At 36.2% G+C, this 21,036-nt stretch overlaps 1 protein-coding gene across 4 annotated transcripts in view; it reads left to right on the top strand.

The window, feature by feature from the left end:
• Positions 1–21,036, top strand: part of LOC149064689 (uncharacterized) — a 209,366-nt gene that overhangs the window by 46,863 nt on the left and 141,467 nt on the right. Inside the window, exon 2 of one of the 4 annotated variants that reach the window (XM_089255113.1) lies at positions 20,436–20,500. The exons of 1 other annotated variant lie outside the window; for it this stretch is intronic. The gene's annotated coding sequence lies outside the window, so the exon portion shown is untranslated. Of the gene's footprint in view, positions 1–20,196; positions 20,501–21,036 lie in introns of those variants that run through there. 2 more of the 4 variants (XM_089255121.1, XM_089255119.1) reach the window with 2 other exon arrangements.

Below are 21,036 nucleotides of genomic sequence, written 5' to 3'. Positions count from 1 at the left end.
TCAAAATATCAAATTTATTTTCAAAAAATCAAATGAAATTTATTTTCAAAAAATCAAATGAAATTTATTTTCAAAAAATCAAATGAAATTTATTTTTAAAAAATCAAATATCAAATTAATTTCCAAAAAATCAAATATCAAGTTTATTTTCAAAAAATCAAATATCAAATTTATTTTCAAGAAATCAAATAATTAAATTCATTAAAAAAATCAATTACTTAAAGAACCAATAAGAGATCTTATTGATTATACGGTCTTAACCATTCAGTTCATTTGTTAATATTAAAACGAAATTATCTAAAATGTGTTTTAATGCAGATGAAGCTGAAATTTGCTACAATTTCACAACCAGATAGAGCATCGTAAATTCGCTTATAACGAGTGGTCCCTCATAACGATTCTTTAGTGATTGAAATTGTCGTGATAACGGACTTTCATTTTGAAATTTAACTCCTCCTAAGAGATTATTTTCTATCCAACAAACGAATAGAAAATTCTGGGAAACATGTAAATATACACGTAGAAGAAATAAATAGAAAATGAAATAAAATACTGGTAAATTGAAGAAATAAATAAATAAATAATTGACAGAGAGAGAGGAGAACCTTGCGGCACACCTTTCAACATAACGAGACGAAATCCAGTAGCAATGTCGGAAGGAAAAACATGGGGAAAAAAATGAAAATAGAGGAAAGAAAACAAACGTTTTTCTTAGATGATGATAAGTGATTTTTAGTGGATAGGTTTGTGGACATGATGGTGGGGAAATAAAAGTTTACTTTGCGGTTAGATAGGTATTTAACAGCCGCGAAATGATAACTGCGGTAGACCCCGTATGTTAAAAGAGATTCTTCTTGTCTATCATTACCATTTCTTACCTTTTCCCCCCCCCCTCTTACTTTCTTATATAATTTCTTTCTTATTTATTGTTTATTTTCTTCTATTACTCTTCCCGCCTTTTAAGAAATAATATTGGAGGTTTTTTGGTCTGTGATTGCAGCTTCCGTTCGTTTTTCGGGATTTTATTACTGTTTTTCCCTACATTTTTAGTTTGGAAAATATCCATCAAATGTCGGAATTTTTTTCAGTATTTTAAGAAAACAAATTTTCTGTGTATGTTTGGTACTGCATTGAAATTATTGAATGACGTGTATTTGAGAAAAAAAATTATAATTTAATAGGCGATATTTTATAAATTTCATTTGATTATATTGGAGTATAACCTCTCTAACGGATACCCCTCAGATGCGAACACCCCCGTCTTTTACGGATAAATAATAGTTTCCCTGTATGTAATAAAAGTATGCTTTTTGAAAATCACCCGATTAACGGTCGCCCCTCTTTTTACGGGCGAAGTATTTTTGTCCCACCGGTGTCCGCAAAACAAAGGTTTTACTGTATAAGAACTTTGATCTTACTCGTGAATCCTCTTAGACGGCGATTTTCAAACTTTTCACCCGTTTGCGGCACCTTTGTGTATGGAATTATTTATTTCTTTAATTTTGATCGATTGTAAATTTTTTCTGTTGATTCTGGGATAATCCTTTCCTTAATTTCCTTTTTTTACCCATTGGTTTTGGATTATTATAAAAGCTGAATTTCTGATATATATATTCTGAGCATATTCAGTTCTGAATATGCATCAGTTATCGAATCATTTAGTTCGTTAGATCCGTAACTCGTTTAGCGGGCCGGTTGGAACCTCTGCATTTGGCCCGAGGGCCGAAGGTTGTGAGGTTGTGCCATGCGTTCTATGGGTATATAGTATATGGTATGTAGTGGGTATGATGATATATACGAGGTGATTAGAATTAAATTTCCCGTACTATGAATACTAGTTTTTCTCTAAAACTATACTCATCCGAATACAGCTAAATTTTCAGGATATCTTAATGAGACCATATGGGAGAAATACTTATGAATATAAAAAAATAGTTCAATTTTCGATCACCAAGTTGTGATTTTTTTTGCTGAATTTTCTTTTTTTTCCCCCATGATCCATTTAGCGTATATACCTTGGTATATACGCTATAACAAATTGATAAAATATATCCATCAGAACGATCGCTTCATAGGTCTCAGCAGTGCCAGTATACTGAAACTGCCCCAGAGTGGCGTGGTGGTAAGATGCTCGTCTACCACCGTGAAGGTTGTTGTCGTGGTCCCATTTTCGAACCCGACGGAGGATATGGATAAGATATTTTCCCTTACGAACTTGAGGCAACTGGCGATAGATCAGCGCCTTTATTTCCAACCCATCTCATTAATGGCAGTAAATTGCAATATAGTGATATGGCCAGAGTGGGTGTTTGGTGAATTAGTATACTGAAACTGCTCAGACCTATGTAGCACCCGTTCTGGTGGACGTAGTCCATTCAAACTTGGTATATATGCTGCGGTTCCCAAATTCAAGGTACGAATGCGAGCTGATCTTCCCTTTAAAAAGTCTCGCCCCAGAGAGCAACAGACCTACAAACAGTACAAATGCAATGCAATCATAACACATCAGTCACACATTTCCGAAATATAGATGGCAGCACTAAAAAACCGAACACAACACTACATACACACTCAGACTGTTAGGTACACAGTTACACTTCCGCCACAACTCACTGGGAAGTAAATCGCCCATAGATGGTGATAGGCTTGAGCTGTGCTTGGTTTGAAAGAAAGAAAGATATATACACTATATCATAGTTTCCCAACCATTTTTGTCCCTTCGCCCCATTTTTCAACAATGTTTTCTCCCATCGCCCCCAACGCAATCTAATCCATAGGATCCTATGTTATACTCGCAGCTTCTACCGCCCCACCCGGAACTTCCATCGCCCACGTTGGGAATCATTGCGCTGTATGGACGATGGGGGGAAAGGGAAAATTCAATAAAAAAGTCCCACTTATTCACCTGGTGGTCAAAAATTGAACTGTTTTTTATTGCATAAATCTCTCTCCCAAGGTCTCGTTTGGATATCCTATACTCGACTGTACTAGAATGAGTAGTTTTTGGGAAAAACTACGCACACACAGAGTACCGGAATTTTAATTATAATCACTAGAGCCCGAATTATATGCACTAAAAAAAGTGGCAAAATATGCTCTAAAAATATGCAAATATGCACTTAAAATGTAAAAATATGCACTTAAAAATGCAAAAATAAGCACTTAAAAATGCAAAAATAAGCACCTTAAAATGCAAAAATAAGCACTTAAAATACAAAATGTGCACTTAAAATACAAAATGTGCACTTAAAATACAAAATGCGCACTTAAAATGCCAAAATATGCGCTGAAAATCCAAAAATATGCATTAAAAAATAGCACTAGAAATCTTGAAAAAGTCAAACATGAATCATCTACAAAAAATTAGAAAATATGCGTTAAAAAATCACTATGCAAAAAAAAAAAGAATAAAAGATGTGCTTTCAAAATGCATCTTTTCCATTTCTTCGTGCATATGTATCCATTTACAAACAAAATATCCCCTCATACATATACCGCATATGCAAATAACTTAATTTTTAGTTTGTAGTAGCAACTCACAATAACGAAAATACTAGTAGGAAAAGAATTTCGACACTATTTTCAAAAAAAAAAATTTAACACTGACATATCTCTAGAAATAGCCTTACAATAAAGCAGTTAGTCTTCATAAAATAGTTTATAAATATGTATTAATTCACTAAATTTCGCCTGCGGGGGAAAAAAAAACCCGATATTATGAAAATATTATGAACAATATTTATTTCAAAAATTATAAAAAAAAATTGAGCGAGCTTAAATAAACCTTCAAAAATATGCACTTATACAGAAAATTCTTTGATTTTATGTATTTATATGCAATAATGCTAAAAAAAGGACAAAATATGCAAATGCATATGCACATATGTATTTGCATATAATCCGAGCTCTAATAATCACCTTGTATATTATGGCTATATATGGGTATATATGAAATTGATTTGAATAATTTTATTTTTTTAATTGGTCTCGTGATCTTATTCAGAAAGAATTAAGTAATATCGTTTGTGTGTCTATTACCATTGAACAAAAAAAACTCATTAAAATAGCATAATTAATTTATTATGGGAAGCTTTAATGTGACAGCCGGCATTATGCAAATGTGATGAATGAATCATGCCAACGCTATCTAGGATTTGAAATACGCGAACCGTTCAATCACGTGATCATTGGATTGCATCAATGACACGCGTGTCAATCAAACATACTTATACGAGTCACCGGTTTTCCTAGTTTTTATAAGTAATGCATTTTTTCATATAATTATACAGTAATAAATCACACGTAAATTATACTGAAAGCTCATAAATCATACAATTATATTTGCTATAAAAAAAAAACAAATTAAAACGTAATTTTTGTATATTTTTGTATACAAATTTGATTTTAGGGGAGATTAATTTCATGATTAATTTTTGAAGTAATACAGGATGTTCGGGCTAAAATTATCCAAAGTAATGAATTATACTGAGAGTTATAAATTACATATGTTTAGTCACGGCCCCCACAAAAGGGGGTGGGCCTGACAGGGCTCTAGCCTTGGGGCCCGGAACAGTTCTCATCATTTTTTGCTTTTCACGCTATAAATTAACTACAGAAGGGGGCCTGTGCAAAAGTCTGACCGGGGGCCCCGCAAAAGATACCAGCCTGGGCGCCCCTGTCCAGGATGTGCTTAGTTATGAAAGTACTACACCCAGTGAAATTTCCTCAAGGATTTTTATCCAACTATTCCACGCATGCGCACGACCGACAGCTGATATGAGGCGCTCTTGCAGCAGTTGCGCTGACTATCGGCATGGGGACACCGTGGTCAGCTGAAGCTTACTTTCTACGGTTTTCAACGTGTAGGTGCAAATGTGAGCCGTCGTCCGGCTATTTAAAAGAACGATCTCCACGGAGACCAAACAGGCCTGCAACATCCGAAATTCACGCATAGTACGTGATACAATTAAAATAAACTGCTTAGTTGTAATGCTTCCGTAACAGTACTACTGCTACTTCGCCAAACTCTGGCGATATTGCTATATTGCAATATACTGCCATTGATGAGTTGGAAATGATGGCGCCATCTATCGATGGTTGCCTCCAAGCTCGTTAAGAAAATATCTTATCTATATCCTTCCTGGGTTTGAATCAGGGATCCTGACGGCAACCTTCACTGTGGTTGACGAGCATCTTACTACCACGTCACTCGGGACGTTCAACTTGAACTCATTACAAGCATTTCTCCAAAACGAATTCTACTACGGTAAACACACGCGGCACATTCCGAACGCCATCCGTTTTCCATATTTTGAAGTAAAGATGGCAAATGCTTAAATTTTCATGTTGTGTTGTAAGTCTAAAACCATTTAGAAACGTCCCTAAATGATGCATGGCTCGCATTCACGCCCGAGACCTTTCTAAATGGTGCATCGGCTCGTATTCACGCCCCGAAGTTGGAAACTAACTTCAGATGACCACTGTGCTTCAACAGGGCTCGAACCTGGATCCTCAGGATGAGAGTCCAGCACGCTGCCCACACGACCGCATAGCGGCGTGCGGTTTAGTACTGGTGAGGTAGTAGTAATAGCATGTGGGTTGGGTGCCACAACGTAAGGTTTTCAGTGCGTGCTTAACCTAGCTGAACTAGAATCATTGATGCGTATTAAACGTCACTGAACTAGGTGAAGTATGAGGTGTCGCACGTGATTTGAAACAACACTAGCAGCAGTTGATTTGATAACACCTCAAATGTTATTAAAGAATTAGCAAGAGACCGAGCACCGTTCGGACACCGTTATGTAGAGCCACTATTGGTGCTTACATTGAGCTTCATTGAACTGCAAATGAATTTGTGTGTGTGTGTGAGGAGTTGTCCCTTCTCAAAGAAATTTAAATTTTCCAACTAATAATGGGTGTGGTTCTTTCACTATAAGCCGTTACTTTTGTATATCTTTAGCCCGAACACCATGGGCGTTACCAGAGGGGGGCAGAGGGGGGACAGCTGCCTCTCCCTCCCCAGAAGAGAAATTGAAGTGTAGTAATTGGCACACAGCACAGACGTATCAATTTGGCATCTGTGAGCCCCCCCTCCTAGTTCAGATCCAGGGTACGCCCTTGCCGAACACCCTGTATTTCGTCGCAAGTTGAACCATTGTTTGCTCGTAATTTGACTACTTCAAAGTAGTCAAGTTTTTACTTCATTTCATACATGCTCGTAAATCGAATATTCGCTTGTAAGGGGCCATTCAAGTATTACGTAAACCGATTTTCAGCCATTTTTGACCCCCACCCCTTGTCAGCAAGAAAGATCCCCACCCCTTGTTTCAGAGAGCACTGTGGTGCTCGCGAGCAACGGATTGAAGATGCCTGCGTTAGAGGTTCCGCAGAGGAATATAGACGAGGTGCATGTATGGTTTAGTAGTCGTAGCTTGTTTAGGGGCCATTCAAGTATTACGTAAGCAGATTTTCAGCCATTTTTGACCCCCCCCCCCCGTCAACAAAATTTCGTCAGCAGCTTAGAAAATTTCATATCTTCAAAAAAGGGGTGGTTGATGACGTAAGCAACATTCAAACCCCCTCCCCCCCCTTGTCATCAAAAGTCAGCAAATCCGAAATACCCCCCCCCCGATGCTGACGTAATACTTGAATGACCCCTAAGTCGAAGTTACTTGAACTACTTGCATTTCGAGACATTCTTACCTCGATATTGCAGTTTCGCTTAATAAAATCAGTTCATTACTCACAGTAAATTCTAACTTGTTTGAATGTTCAAAGTGCCAAAGCTGTCTTCGGATACATAATTATCATCTCATACGGGATCATTCACGTATTTCGTCAGCATCGGTAGGGGGCGGGAAGGGGTTTCAGGTTTGCTGACTTTTGATGACAAGGGGAGGGGTGAATGATTCTTACGTCACAACCACCCTTTATAATATGAAATATTCTTAATGGTATCTTTACTGAGTGTGGCAAAAACCTTTCCCTAGTTTGTGAGCGTGTGGACTAAAATACCGTTTCCCCTACTCATAAGTCTTCTATGGAGCCGCTTTAGGGATCTCTGACTGTTCCGCGGATCATTCAAGTTATCTGGAAGTGTGTCCGCGCCGCTTAAGTGCTCTGTAAATGTGTCGCACGTCACTTAAATGATCCGTAAATATGCCGCGGATCACTTAAGGGATCTGGGAATGTGCCGCGGGTAACTTGAATGAAGTGGAACTGCACTTCGGGCAGCTAAAGTGCTCTGAAACTGTTCCACAAGTCATTTAAAGGTATCTCTAAATGTGACTTAAGTCATCATGTGAATGTATTGCGTGTCACTCAAGTTATTTGTGATGAGCTGACTTGTGTGATCTGAAAATGTGCCACGGGCCGCTTAAATGTCCTGGAACTGTGACACGGGCCATTTAAGCGATCTGCAAATTTACCGTTTAGTTCATTTAAAAAAAAATTAGGTATGGGGTATTTCTTTCAACGTCAGATAACCCCAAGAGCCACATCTGGCCCGCTGGCCATGGATTGATGATGTATGGCTTAGAGCAGCGGTTCTCAACCTTTTTTTGACTCGCGGAGCCCTTTTCAGTGTATAATTTCTATGGCGGAGGCCTGTTTGACTCGACGAGACCTTCTTGTATATAATTTTTACCCTAGGCCCCTGTAGGCCTCTTTTTATTTCTCTATCAAATTTACTGATTTATTTTATTTCCCTCGAGTCGCCGCGGAGCTCCTGGGATATGCACACGGAGCCCCAAGAGCTCCGCGGAGCACCGGTTGAGAACCGCTGGTTTAAAAGGAGGGTCGCAATGAACTTTTTAAAGAGAAAAATTTTGAGTTCTTAGCCCTCAAATAGCATTGTTGCCATAGGATTCTCATGCCCTCCCCCCTCGTGAACGTCTCTGATGTGCGTTAGGAGGTGTGGGGGGGGGGACAGGCAGAACTGACGAACCTTTGCTGACAGGGGGGGGGGGGTGAAGGGGGTCATAGTTTTTCCGACAGGGGTGTAGGGGGTCAAAAATGGTTAAAATCCGCTGACGTAATACTTGAATGGGGCCCCTACGTTACAACCTCGTAAATTGAATATCTATCTCCTCGCAAGACGAAACACTTTTTCTTTGCTCGCGGATCAACTTACGTACAAGGCGAGACACTCGTATAACCAGTCTCAGAATCAGATCAATAACTTAATTGAGACATTTTTTCTCGTTATTAATGATACCATTGTCTTATTTCGCATCATTCATCGCAATTGGCGACACGCGCCAACTGACAGTTCCCAAACTACATCCATTTTTTGACCGTTGGAATCCTTCTCTTTCTTTTGAAATAACAATCTTCTCCTTTATATACATACATATATAGGTATGTTTATCCTATAATTTCTGTTTTCTCGTTCATTAAAAGAAAAGAAAAAAGTACGTGACCCTAACACCTGCTAGGAACGCTCCAACGAACGTTGGCGCAACGGACACGATACTCAAAGGTCCCCTTATATTCTGCGAGTGTATCACTCAAACGCACGCGCTTTTCTTGTTAGTTAAGAGCGTAAGGACAGACAGGTGGTATTTTTGTTCTCCCTCTTGTTTCCTTAAAAAAACCTTTCAAAAGTCTTTAAATACTGCTTCCGATACTTTCACTTCCTAACCGTCAGAATCTGCGAAACAAAAAAAAAAAAAATGCGCAGACGTTTTGTACGTTTAAAACGACCACCGGTATTAGGTGTTCAGTTTGGGAATCTTGTGAAGTACAGAAGCTGTACAGATTTTTGATCAACCAACCCTCTATGGTTCACCCCCATAACAACGTATTCATGTTTTTTTTTCACAAATATGAATATAAGGAATTGCTGATATAATTTTAATTGAAAAAATGCATCAACGCGGCAAATTTGTTTGTGAGAGTGAATTTTTAATTAGTTAAAATGGATAATAATAGGTAAAAAATATACAGTTCGCATTAGGTTTTTTAATTTCATCCATTTACTTATAGTCTTGTTCAGCAAAGTCCTGTTGTGATCTATCCTGCCATCCATTTACTGATAGAGTCTTGCTCAGCAAAGTCCTGTTGTGATCTATCCTGCTATCCATTTACTGATGGAGTCTTGCTCAGCAAAGTCCTGTTGCGATCTATCCTGCCATCCATTCACTGATAGAGTCTTTCTCAGCGAAGTCCTGACGTGATCTATCCTGCCATCCATTTACTGATAGAGTCTTGCTCAGCAAAGTCCTGATGTGATCTATCCTGCCATCCATTTACTGATAGTCTTGCTCAGCAAAGTCCTGATGTGATCTATCCTGCCATCCATTCACTGATAGTCTTGCTCAGCAAAGTCCTGTTGTGATCTATCCTGCCATCCATTTACTGATAGTTTTGCTCAGCAAAGTCCTGATGTGATCTATCCTGCCATCCATTTACTGATAGAGTCTTGCTCAGCAAAGTCCTGATGCGATCTATCCTGCCATCCATTCACTGATAGAGTCTTTCTCAGCGAAGTCCTGTTGTGATCTATCCTGTCATCCATTGACTGTTAGTCTTGCTCAGCAAAGTCCTGACGTGATCTATCCTGCCATCCATTTACTGATAGAGTCTTGCTCAGCAAAGTCCTGATGTGATCTATCCTGCCATCCATTTACTGATAGTCTTGCTCAGCAAAGTCCTGATGTGATCTATCCTGCCATCCATTCACTGATAGTCTTGCTCAGCAAAGTCCTGACGTGATCTATCCTGCCATCCATTTACTGATAGTTTTGCTCAGCAAAGTCCTGATGTGATCTATCCTGCCATCCATTTACTGATAGAGTCTTGCTCAGCAAAGTCCTGATGTGATCTATCCTGCCATCCATTCACTGATAGAGTCTTTCTCAGCGAAGTCCTGTTGTGATCTATCCTGTCATCCATTGACTGTTAGTCTTGCTCAGCAAAGTCCTGACGTGATCTATCCTGCCATCCATTTACTGATAGAGTCTTGCTCAGCAAAGTCCTGATGTGATCTATCCTGCCATCCATTTACTGATAGTCTTGCTCAGCAAAGTCCTGATGTGATCTATCCTGCCATCCATTCACTGATAGTCTTGCTCAGCAAAGTCCTGACGTGATCTATCCTGCCATCCATTCACTGATAGAGTCTTTCTCAGCGAAGTCCTGATGTGATCTATCCTGCCATCCATTTACTGATAGAGTCTTGCTCAGCAAAGTCCTGATGTGATCTATCCTGCCATCCATTTACTGATAGCCTTGAAACTTCATCCGCTCTGAAAAAAGAGAAACCAACATGTAGGGTACGGTATAGCCCAGGTTGATAAGATACTCGCCTAAAGTACCAAAGGATATTCAGAGGTGTCTCTAGTTCGATACCCGGTTCGTCCTTGTCAGAAAACTTTTATTGACACAGGGGTACAACGGATAAGGCGACATGGCCACGGAAAAACATCGCTACCGAAAGGAAGTCCGACACCGACGGGTTAGCGCACTGACCTATCAGCGAGTATAAAATAGGCTGCCGTTCGGAATCGGCAATAAATTGGAGGTCCCAGTCTAATTAGCCCTCGTGTGCAGAAAATAGCCGTAGTGCGACAAAAATAATCAAATGACACTAACAAGTAATAAATTCTTTCCAGATAAAAAAAGTATAAACTTATATAGCCATATTTTATATTGAAATGATACTAAAGCCGGGATTACATTATAAAAGTTTTATAAAAGCCTTTTTATAAAACATGAAAAAGTCAACCAATAAGCTTATCGGTTGCATTTGCTCGAATGTAACCTATGAGCTTTATTGGTTGGATTGTTTAAGATTTATAAGAGGGATTTTATCAAACTTTTATAGTGTAATCCCGGCCTAATACAAATACAAAGATCATAACAGGCATAATGCCCAACGAGGTGACTGATGTTAAATATATATCTGAAGCACCCAAAAATAGCAATTATCACGAAAAAACGAATACGATAAAATATAATAATACACTGCCCATAAAAAAAAATATGGCTGTCTTACCTAAGTATGGATTATGGATAGCTTCTCAATTTACCCCAACATAAATGTCGTATTTCTTCTTTAACGTATCAATTGCGGTAGAATTCACGACACCCGGTGCTAAGATATTTATTTATTCGCAACCCTATTAGGAAACAAAAAACTTTTGTGACCCGACAACTTGGAGATGCCCTTTGATGCCCCCTTGTCGAAGCGGTCGGTTAATGGCGTAAAACTAACGATGATGGATAACTAACTCCCATTCATCTATACCCACTTGTAGATGAAAAGTAAAATGTAAAAGATGTGATTTTTCCAAAAAACTGAGAAAATATATTGGTATAATGAGTTTTTTAACCATGTATTTGGCATTTATATTCAAATATACAGATACAGTAAAGGGTTAAAATGTTTTGATTATTGTATCGTATATTAACCATAGTTATCCAATTTATGTGAAATTTTTCTTCTCATTTAATTGTTATTTCAATTTGGAATTGTTTTAAAATATCTAATAAAAATATTTTATACGGTTCCCGATCAATGGAATGCCGACTATAATAGAATTCGCCTCTGTTTATTGTTCTGAAAGAAATTTGAAAAAAGAACATCGGGATGAAATTTTGCTGAGATATCAGTGAATGGGTTTTTCTTGACTTTTTACACTTTCAAACATTACAAAATTTTGATCCACCGAATGTCACAGCGCAAATTACTTTCAATACCGCACAGGAAGGCCCAAATTTTATTTATTGATATATTTCGTACGGGGGCTCCTATAGAAATTTCCATATTTACCCCCCAATAATTGCTTTACGCAGTTGGTGAATTTCATTTTTTCACAGTTTAAATTTTAGAATGAACTGAAGAAATTCCTTTCCGGCACTCTTCGCGCACTCCAAACACGTTGTCACGTTGTATACTTGGTATATTGTCATTGTTCTTCATGAATAAAAAAGTCGAAAATGATTGTTATTTTCGTGGAAAATACTTATTGTTCCTAGAAATAATTTCAGCTTCTATAAGAATATCAGAACCAAACGTGCGAAAAAATTATAGACATATTTTCAGTCTTTTCAATATATTATTGGCCAAGTATTTACATCAGATATAAGTATTTATGTCATACATGATCAAATCATGATTCAGACAGCCAAATTTGACTTTTCGGAGTTGCTAGATATGGCCCACCAATTCTAGCCTAACTCTAAAAATGTGTGAGCAAGGAATTACTGACTATAATTTACTATAAAAATTCCATTTTATTAAACTGAATCCTTTGTGAAAATTCACTTCACTAAACTGAGTCTTGTGAAAAAATTCATTTAACTGAAATGAGTCTTGTGAAATGTCCATTTCGCTAAACTGAGTGTTGTGAAAAAAGTATATTTCACTAAACTCAGTCTTGTGAAAAGTCCATTTCACTTAACTGAGTCTGGTGAAAAATTCCATTTTACTAAACGGAGTCATGTGAAAAGAGTCTATTTCACTAAACTGAGTCCTTTGTGAAAATTCATTTTACTAAAGTAAGTCTTGTGAAAAAAATCCATGTCACCAAACTAAGTCTTCTGAAAGAGTCGTGAATAAAGTCCCTAGTTATGTATCCATTTTTGCTGAATTGAGTTGCTTGGAAAAAAAAATCCATTTTAGAACTGACTCTTTCTTATGAAGATTTTGTTTACTGAGCTGAGTCTTTTGTAAAAAGTATGTTTAATTGCACTCAGTACCTGCTGGTGTTATATATAATGTACACAGGGTGCATAGGTAACGCGGCGTACGGCATTTTACTGGTGAACTGCTACTCATCCTAGAGGCGTACTTCCAATTAGAAAAAAAAGTATCCAAATAACGTGTTGTACTCAGAGATGCCATTCATGTTGCAAGGTGTTAACTAAAAGGGGTCAACGTCTCTAATTTGTTCAGTGTAATCAAGGGTTGTATAGTTTTGATTCCATTGCGGGTCACTAAAGTTTTATTAGTGGCCTGCTCTATTTTTAAAAAAGGTTTGTAATACCCTCATTTATGTTGAACCTCCATTTCATCCGAGGAACCTCAAAATTTTTGTCAATCGAATTCATATTTCTATATTTCACAATCTAATTCAACCCTAGTCTCCGGCAATCCAAGACGATTTCAAGTCAATTTCACCTCGGTTCATAATTGATCGTAAATAATACTATCAAACTCAGTTATTATGACACATCGGCTATAACGTCACTAATTTGCGTTCCTGGATGGTTTCGAGAATAATGTTAATGAGCCTTACTCTATTGCCTTGCACAAGGGATATTCCCGTTATTTCGCCCGACTTTGTTTTCATAAAAACGTCCTATTTTCAATGTAGCTTATTCACAATCTTTTTAACACGTCAAAATCGGGGATGGAGATAATTTGTTTTATCAATAAATTTTATTATAATGAAGATTAATTTTGATAAAAAATTTATAGAATTATCAAAATATTCATTTCTCTAATATTATTCATGTTCAACATTTTTACATTTTAACCAGCACACTTGCTGTATTCCAGTGAAGAGTAATTTATACTCAAAAAATAATTGGCATTTTCACCGACAACCAATAACATTTTTGGTGAGAATTTATGATTCCAATGTTCCATACTTCTCGCGCTAAAATACGTACATAATAATCATAATGAAATACTTCATGTATAGCATTTAATACCATATGATAATATTTCTCATACTTGAAAGATCTCGAAACATCGACCTCGGTATTAGCGACAACTTGGTTACAAAGTCAAAATTTCGTGGAATCTTCGATTCTGATTATAAACGAGTTTGACTGTATCTCTATCGAAAAATTTTAAAGGGTCTTAGCTCAGGAAAACTAACCCCTAAAAAAAGGAACAAATCTAAAATAAATGGTGAAAAAAAGGCACATTACGGCACTTTTTATCTCATTTCCTGACGATCTGCTGTCATGAAAGCCGGAATGATTTCAGTGACTGAAAGTTCTGATGGGGGCAGAAAAAAAAAAAAACATTTTTTTCCTACGTATATTCAGAGGAAAGGGAAGTAAGTCCCTGATTTTCTCCCCTCATAGGTGCCTACCTACCTGTGTAATGCTGTAGTAGTACTACTACTATAGGTATAAGCGGGGGTGCAGATGTAAACACCAGGTAGCGGACTAGCTATCATCTCTTCCCCCCCCCCCCTTGCCACGCGGTGCACGTAATCAGAAGGTGATAGGAGCCAGGGGGTCTGCCTGTACTTGTGCTCAATCTCGCTGGGTATATACCTCCCGCGGAACCTCCTAACCACCGGGAGCAACAGCAGTCAGGCGGCAGCGGAACCATTGTTAGGGTTGATGGGTCCGTTATACATTATTATAACCACACTCTTTCTTCTCCCCACTCGCCAATCTTCCCCTTAGGAGTCCATCACACGCCCCAAAGGTACATCTATCTATACAGGAAAAAAAAAAATATTGTATATGTACGTATTGTGTGGAGGTAAATTGCTCGCTGACTTCCTCTCCTATCAACTATCACGCAATAGTCACTATTTTAGGTTAATCTTTTACTTGATGCACATATACGGATAATACAAAACGTTGGTCATGTATTCTCGCCCCCCCCCCCCACGTACACAAAAATAACCGTTATATATCTTTTTCTCCTTTTTAAAATTTCAATGGCGAAGAAGTTGGTAAATTCAATTTCAATTGAATATTGAGATTTTTGAGATTTCATTGATTTTGAGATTCATTGAAGTATTTTTTTCGTAGTTATTTCCTAATTACGTCAGTGAAAACTGGACAACCTATTGCTTCGGTCACTAATTTCTTCCATTTATTTCAGAGATCACCTATCGATAGGTCCGAATTTTCCAGGATGCGGATGGCTGGCTGCCTCTGGAAGGTTTTCACTGTATTTCGCTTAACAGAGTTGAGAGCTACAGATGCATGCAATAACGATCTCAAATCAGAACTAATTCAGTGATCAATGAAAACTTCAATATCATTCAGAATCAGGGAATTATAAATGACCGTTGGTGATTTTTAAACAGATTATAAGTTTTTTTGTTTCAGTCAGTAACTATTAGGAAAAATTAATAAAAAATTAATTAATATGTGATTGCTAAAAATAACTTCTTTTTCTAACATTAAATGATATCAGGGATGTGACGATGGCGGGATGGCCGGGTAATGTCTCGAGGCACCATAGGTCAGCGAATAATAGGTAGAAAGATTGATATTCGGGTCCCAGATATTACTCGCCCTGGGGCTCCTGCAGCTCTAGGTATGTCTCAATACTGAGACTATACAGAAGTGGTTATCAAACTTTTGCCATCCGCGGCTTCCTTGCCTGATTCATTTGCTGTTCCACAGAATAGTTTGGTAGATATTTTCCCGTGTAAAAGAATCACACCAAAGTATAAATAGGCACACAAATGAATGTCTCCAACTCACTGTGACACCCCCGAACAAGGTCAGCGAAGCCCCTAGGAGCCGTTACATACACTTTGAGAAACACTGCTATACAGGGCGCATAGGAAAGTCGCTTTAACCTGGATAACCGTTGATCCCAGAAGCATACTTCCAAAAGTATCCAAATAACATTTGATACGTCTGAGTTATGATGATAACTCAGATACGTCATTACATATCACAAAGTGTTGTATATATTTATTAAAATAAAAAAAAACTCTTTATTTGGTCACCCTGTTCTAAAAAAACGATTAGAAAGTTGTTCCCCAGTCTCGCCTGAGTCCAAAAAAATTCCATGTTTTTATATTTTCAAGTGCAATATTCGCTGAGATATTTTAATTTAAAAATTACTCAAAATGAAGAAAAGAGCAACATATAAAGCCTAAAATGTCCTTGTTTATGCCGATGTAAGTTATTTTCGAATTCAAATATATCAGTAAAAACTGCACTTAAAAACATGGAATTTTTGTTGTTGAGCTCAAAAGAGACATGACAATAACTTTCTAATTGGGTTTTTTAGGACAGGGTGACCACATAAAAAAGTTAATTTTTTTTATTTAATAACTATACAATCCCTTTACAATATGAATGACGTACCTGAGGTCAACATGTTTTTTGAATGTTTTTTCCAATTTAAAGTATGCTCCTAAGACCAACGGTTTGTGACTTATTCCATAGTTAAAGGGCTTTCGTATGGACTCGGTAGAAAATGAATAATTTAATAATGATGAACTTGATATTTTCAATACTTTTCATCCAGCGGCAAGCTATATTTGCTAAATTTCTACTGCCAATCAAGGAATATAAGTGTATTTTATTGTTTTAAAATTACATTTCTATAATTTTTAATTTACTAACTTTTTTATAAATATATAGAGTGAAATAACTATAAAAATTGTATGTCAATTCATAATTATACCTATGTTTAATTAACTAGTGGAAGGGTCAGTGGATTATACAAAAAAATATATTTTTAGAGTAATGATCATTAGGCACTAAAAAAACATTAATTTACAATTTCACTCACGTGCAGTGTCTTCCGACATTCCTCCCGTACAGACGCTATTTCGAATCATGTCGACATTTCGTGTCGCGTAATACGGCTAGCCGCATTCGGTACAGAAAATATACCGAAAGTGTTGCTAATTAACAAGCATTAATTAACGAGCGATGACGTCACAACTTTGCATGTTATAAAACAATAGCTAAATAATGTTTTTGTTTGTTCTTCTCTTTTTTTTTTGTTCTGTCTGGTTTTCCGCTTTGTCGAGCATTTACCTCGATATCGAAAAAACAAATATATTTGGTACAACATGAAATATGGTACTTTTCCCTTCTTTTTTTTTCTGTACGTATCTAGGACACGAGTGTGTAAAAAAAAACGTTTAAATAAAAAATATATATATATACATTAAAATAAATAAATGGAATTTTTTTTCTCTCACGTTCCAGATGTTGTGTCGAGTTTAAGAAGGAAAGAATTATGTCCATAATTCACACGCATAAGTAAATGTCTTATTCGTATCTTAGTTAATAGTCACCTTGTCACTTCCTAGTTCGAGTGGGTACGCCACTGTGGAAAAAACGTTTCAGGATTAGTTATACCGTATTGAAAAAACGAGAATGGCGGAAACTGATGAAACACACACACACACAATTGCCGATTTTTTTTTTTTTTTAAATATCACGTTTCTTTAATTTTATGTGAATTTATTTTTGCGATAATCTTCAGTTCTCGTTTATAGACAGTTTTCAGCATTGTAAGTACAGTAATTATGGGATGTATAAGCTGCATTCAGGAAAATGATGGAGAGAAAAAAATCGTAGAAACGTCGCAGCTTTTCGTAGAAGTAATGCGTAAATTTCATTCAAGAACTAAGTAAATTTAAAAATTTGATTGAAACTCAATTTTGAATGTTTAAAATTCCCTTCCCATTTTTTTTATTACAGGGTAAATGAGAAGTCCTGGACACATTTTTAAAATTAAAATGTGTCAACAAATTGACATAAAAAGGTGTGGTTTGCACTAAAATACTTATCTTGGCCTAAAGATATTTTTGACAAATTGAAAAAAAATTTTAAATTTCACTCTGTAAAACGAAAAAAATCTCGACGTAACGCATAATAGTATCATAATCAATGTTTATGACAATTTGCATTATATAAAACTTTACATTTCAACATGAGCGCCCTTTTGTTGCTCGAGCTACATCTAAATGTATGAAAGGGTAGGCTATACTCATGTTGAAATATGGTAGTGTCATGTATGTGAATAATTTACGTGTATAATTAATGTTTATGAAAATAATTTTCATCAACATTAATTATACACGGCTTGTGTTGCATTTTGTATGTGGTTTTATGGTTTACAGCGCCACCTGTAAGTGAATTTTTAACTTTTTTTTTGAATTTATCGAAAAGAAACTCTAAGCCATGATAAGTATTTTAGCGTAAATCGTACTTTTTTTTTATAACAATTGATTAATTTTTTATTGATTTTTCAAACTTGTTCAGGACTTCTTGTCTACACTGTATTACTGATCAACATTACCTTGGAGTAAAATATTAAACAATGTATTAAAATTTTAATAGCTACGTGTGACAGAGTTAAATAAAATGCAACGGCTGCATGAGCCGTGGCTTTACTACGATATTCAAACAATTGTCAAATTTTTGAATGTTATCGATTATCTTGAGTTATGAGAGAACATTTGTCATTGAAAATGCCATCTATGAGGGTTCAGTTAGCACCTCCTAGAGAATTGTCTCTCTTGGACTGAACCCTCATAGATGGCATTTTCAATGACAAATGTTATCTCTCATAACTCAAGATAATCGATAACATTCAAAAATTTGACAAATAGATAAATATCATCGTAATAAAGCCGCGGCTCATGCAGCCGTTGCATCTGATTCAGTGCGCAAAATTATTATGCGGAAAATTATTGTACAGTGCGGAAATTATATGAAGCACGTAACTTTTTTTCCTGAAACAAGGTTTTAGTTATGACAAATTTGAGATTGTGTAAATTTGCTTGAATTCCTTCCTTTGGTGGTTAAAAAATATGATTTTTAATGAAAGGGTTTTTCGATTGGTTACAACTTTCATTTCCATACTAATCATTTACTATGAAACAATATTGAATGAAAATATGCAGTTTAAAAAACACTACGGTATCTCTTATTTATATACCCAAAGAATCAATTCAACTTACTGTGCATGACTTACTCGAATTCATCGGTTTTTTTTTACTTTTCAGCCAAAAGGTTCCAAGTTCATTCGATTTATTTGTATAATCCTTATTTTACGTCACTTTGGATTTTTTTCAAATCTTGTAATTCAAGGATTAAAATGAAAAATTAGGGCCCCTAATATTAGTATGTAAAGGCGTGTGTGTGTGTGTGTGCGTTTCTTCTATAATAATTTTTCCCATCTCAGTATCTTTTAAAGAAATCAGGAAGCTGCTTTTATACATCGGGGAAATTTCGGACATTTTACAATAAATTCTCCATTGGAGTTTATTTAAAAGAAAAACCTCTTTGATATCATACATTAATTTATGATGATTATTTTATTTCAATAAGTTAATGATTAACTTATTTAAAGGTGGTTATTTTTTGGTGGTCGAACTTGAGGACTACCAAAACGATAGAAAACTGAAAACCTGTGTATAAGTCGATCCTAAAAAAATTAGACACATTTTGATCATCATTGATCATTTTTGTCGCACCACGGTCATTTTTTGAACACGAGGGCTAATTTATTGCCGATTCCGAACGGCAGGCTTGTTTACTGAAACCGTGGGCCTTTCGTGAGCCGAATTGAACCCACACTGTGGACCAGAATTAGTTCTTTTCTGGGTTTGATAAAACTCTCTCTCGGGATGAATTCTTTTCCTCAAAAACTGACCTGTGTATAAGCCAATCCCCCCATATATATGAAAGATTTTCTGAACAAAGAACTTGGCTTATAAATTAATTATCTCGGCAAAGAACACTAGTATATACGGTAGATATTTTTATTGATCGACAAACGGAAAAGTTCGAAAGCCTTTGATATACAGCGGAAAAAACCTCTTGCGGAACACCAGTTTCGGAATCTATGTTTCATGCAGCTTTTGTAGGAAACACGTTTCTCTTAACAAAAGTAAGACTCAAACAATAAGAGGAGGGCTATGGTAACTGATACGAAAAGTTGAGTCGAATTTCTACTAGATTCAGAAATACTGCCCTACGTGTCTTAAGGTTCCTATCCGCATGGGAAACAGCTGCATTTCTAGACTCCAACCACTTCCTCAGTGATACATTGGTTCAGACTGAAATGTGGAAACTGGGAATACTTTCTCAATGTCAAATCCACGTGGCTTAAAGACACGTGAAAGTCCGAAAGATACATTTGAAGTGTAGGTGTCGATACGCAATAGCCATCGCAGGGCCACAGCGAGTATCAGCACCAATACCGCAAACGCTTTCGCTCTCAATATCTGAGTGCACGTATATGGATTTCCCGAGGGTGGATACTACGCCGCTGCCGCCGCCTCTGTGTTGGGGGTGTATCCTTACGTACGTATGTCGTAAAAAAAAATATATTTATATATAAGAAGGGATCGGTTGAAAAATCTGCCAACCATGTCCTGATCACTCCCCTTTTAACCTTAACGTTGACGGGACGGTTTTCTTTTCTGTTGTTGTGACGTCACGGCAGGTAACGACCAATCGCTGCGCCCCGTGCCAAACTCGCACATCTTACCTGAACTTATTCGTCCGTAGTTTTTGCTGAGAAATCGTTGTGAAAGGTGTGTTCCCGTCTCTATCATCATCTCCCTTTTTTCTGTTGTTGTGCCGTGTTTATTGTTTTGTGTGTTTGTTGCGTCGACGAAAAAATTAATCTCCAACGCGTTGTATATTTGAAATAAACAAATCAAGAAATTTGATTATTTCTTCATTTTTTTTGTGCGGGGAATTTTTTTTTTCAATATTAATTTCAAATTTTGATTTGAAATGTTTAGTGAATTTCTACGTGAGAAGGACTCTACTTGAATGAAAATTTGTGGAATACAATTTTAATAGAGAGGTAAATGGAATTTTTGTATTTTAATTTTATAAGTAAATGTGTGTGACATTTCTATATTTATACGTCGTGTGTAATCTGATTACAATAACTTTTAGAGGAAAAATATTGAATTGAAAAATTCGCGTACTTTTATTTTATGTTGGGAAATACCTATAATTTTTTTAATTTTAATAAATTTATTATAAATTTATTATTAATACTGATAAAATTTTTCAATTCATACAATTTATAAATAAATTTTCTTTAATCATTGATTTGGAAAAACATTCACCGATAAATTTCGATTGAAAGTATAGAGGCTAGTTATTAATATAAAGTTATATAAATGTTTAATACTCATTATATTAGTTTTACATAAATGTTTAATACTCATTAGATTAGTTTTACATAAATGTTTAATACTCATTATATTAGTTTTACATAAATGTTTAATACTCATTATATTAGTTTTACATAAATGTTTAATACTCATTATATTAGTTTTTCATTGCATGTAAATGCCTATATCAATAAATGTTCGATATCAATTTTTTTTT

Source organism: Pholcus phalangioides, unplaced genomic scaffold (genome assembly GCF_987345545.1).
Source record: "Pholcus phalangioides strain wild (caught in Gottingen) unplaced genomic scaffold, Ppha-v1.0 ptg000042l_1, whole genome shotgun sequence".
NCBI classification, from domain to species: Eukaryota; Metazoa; Arthropoda; class Arachnida; order Araneae; family Pholcidae; genus Pholcus; species Pholcus phalangioides.
This window is presented reverse-complemented; position numbering and strand designations above follow the sequence as displayed.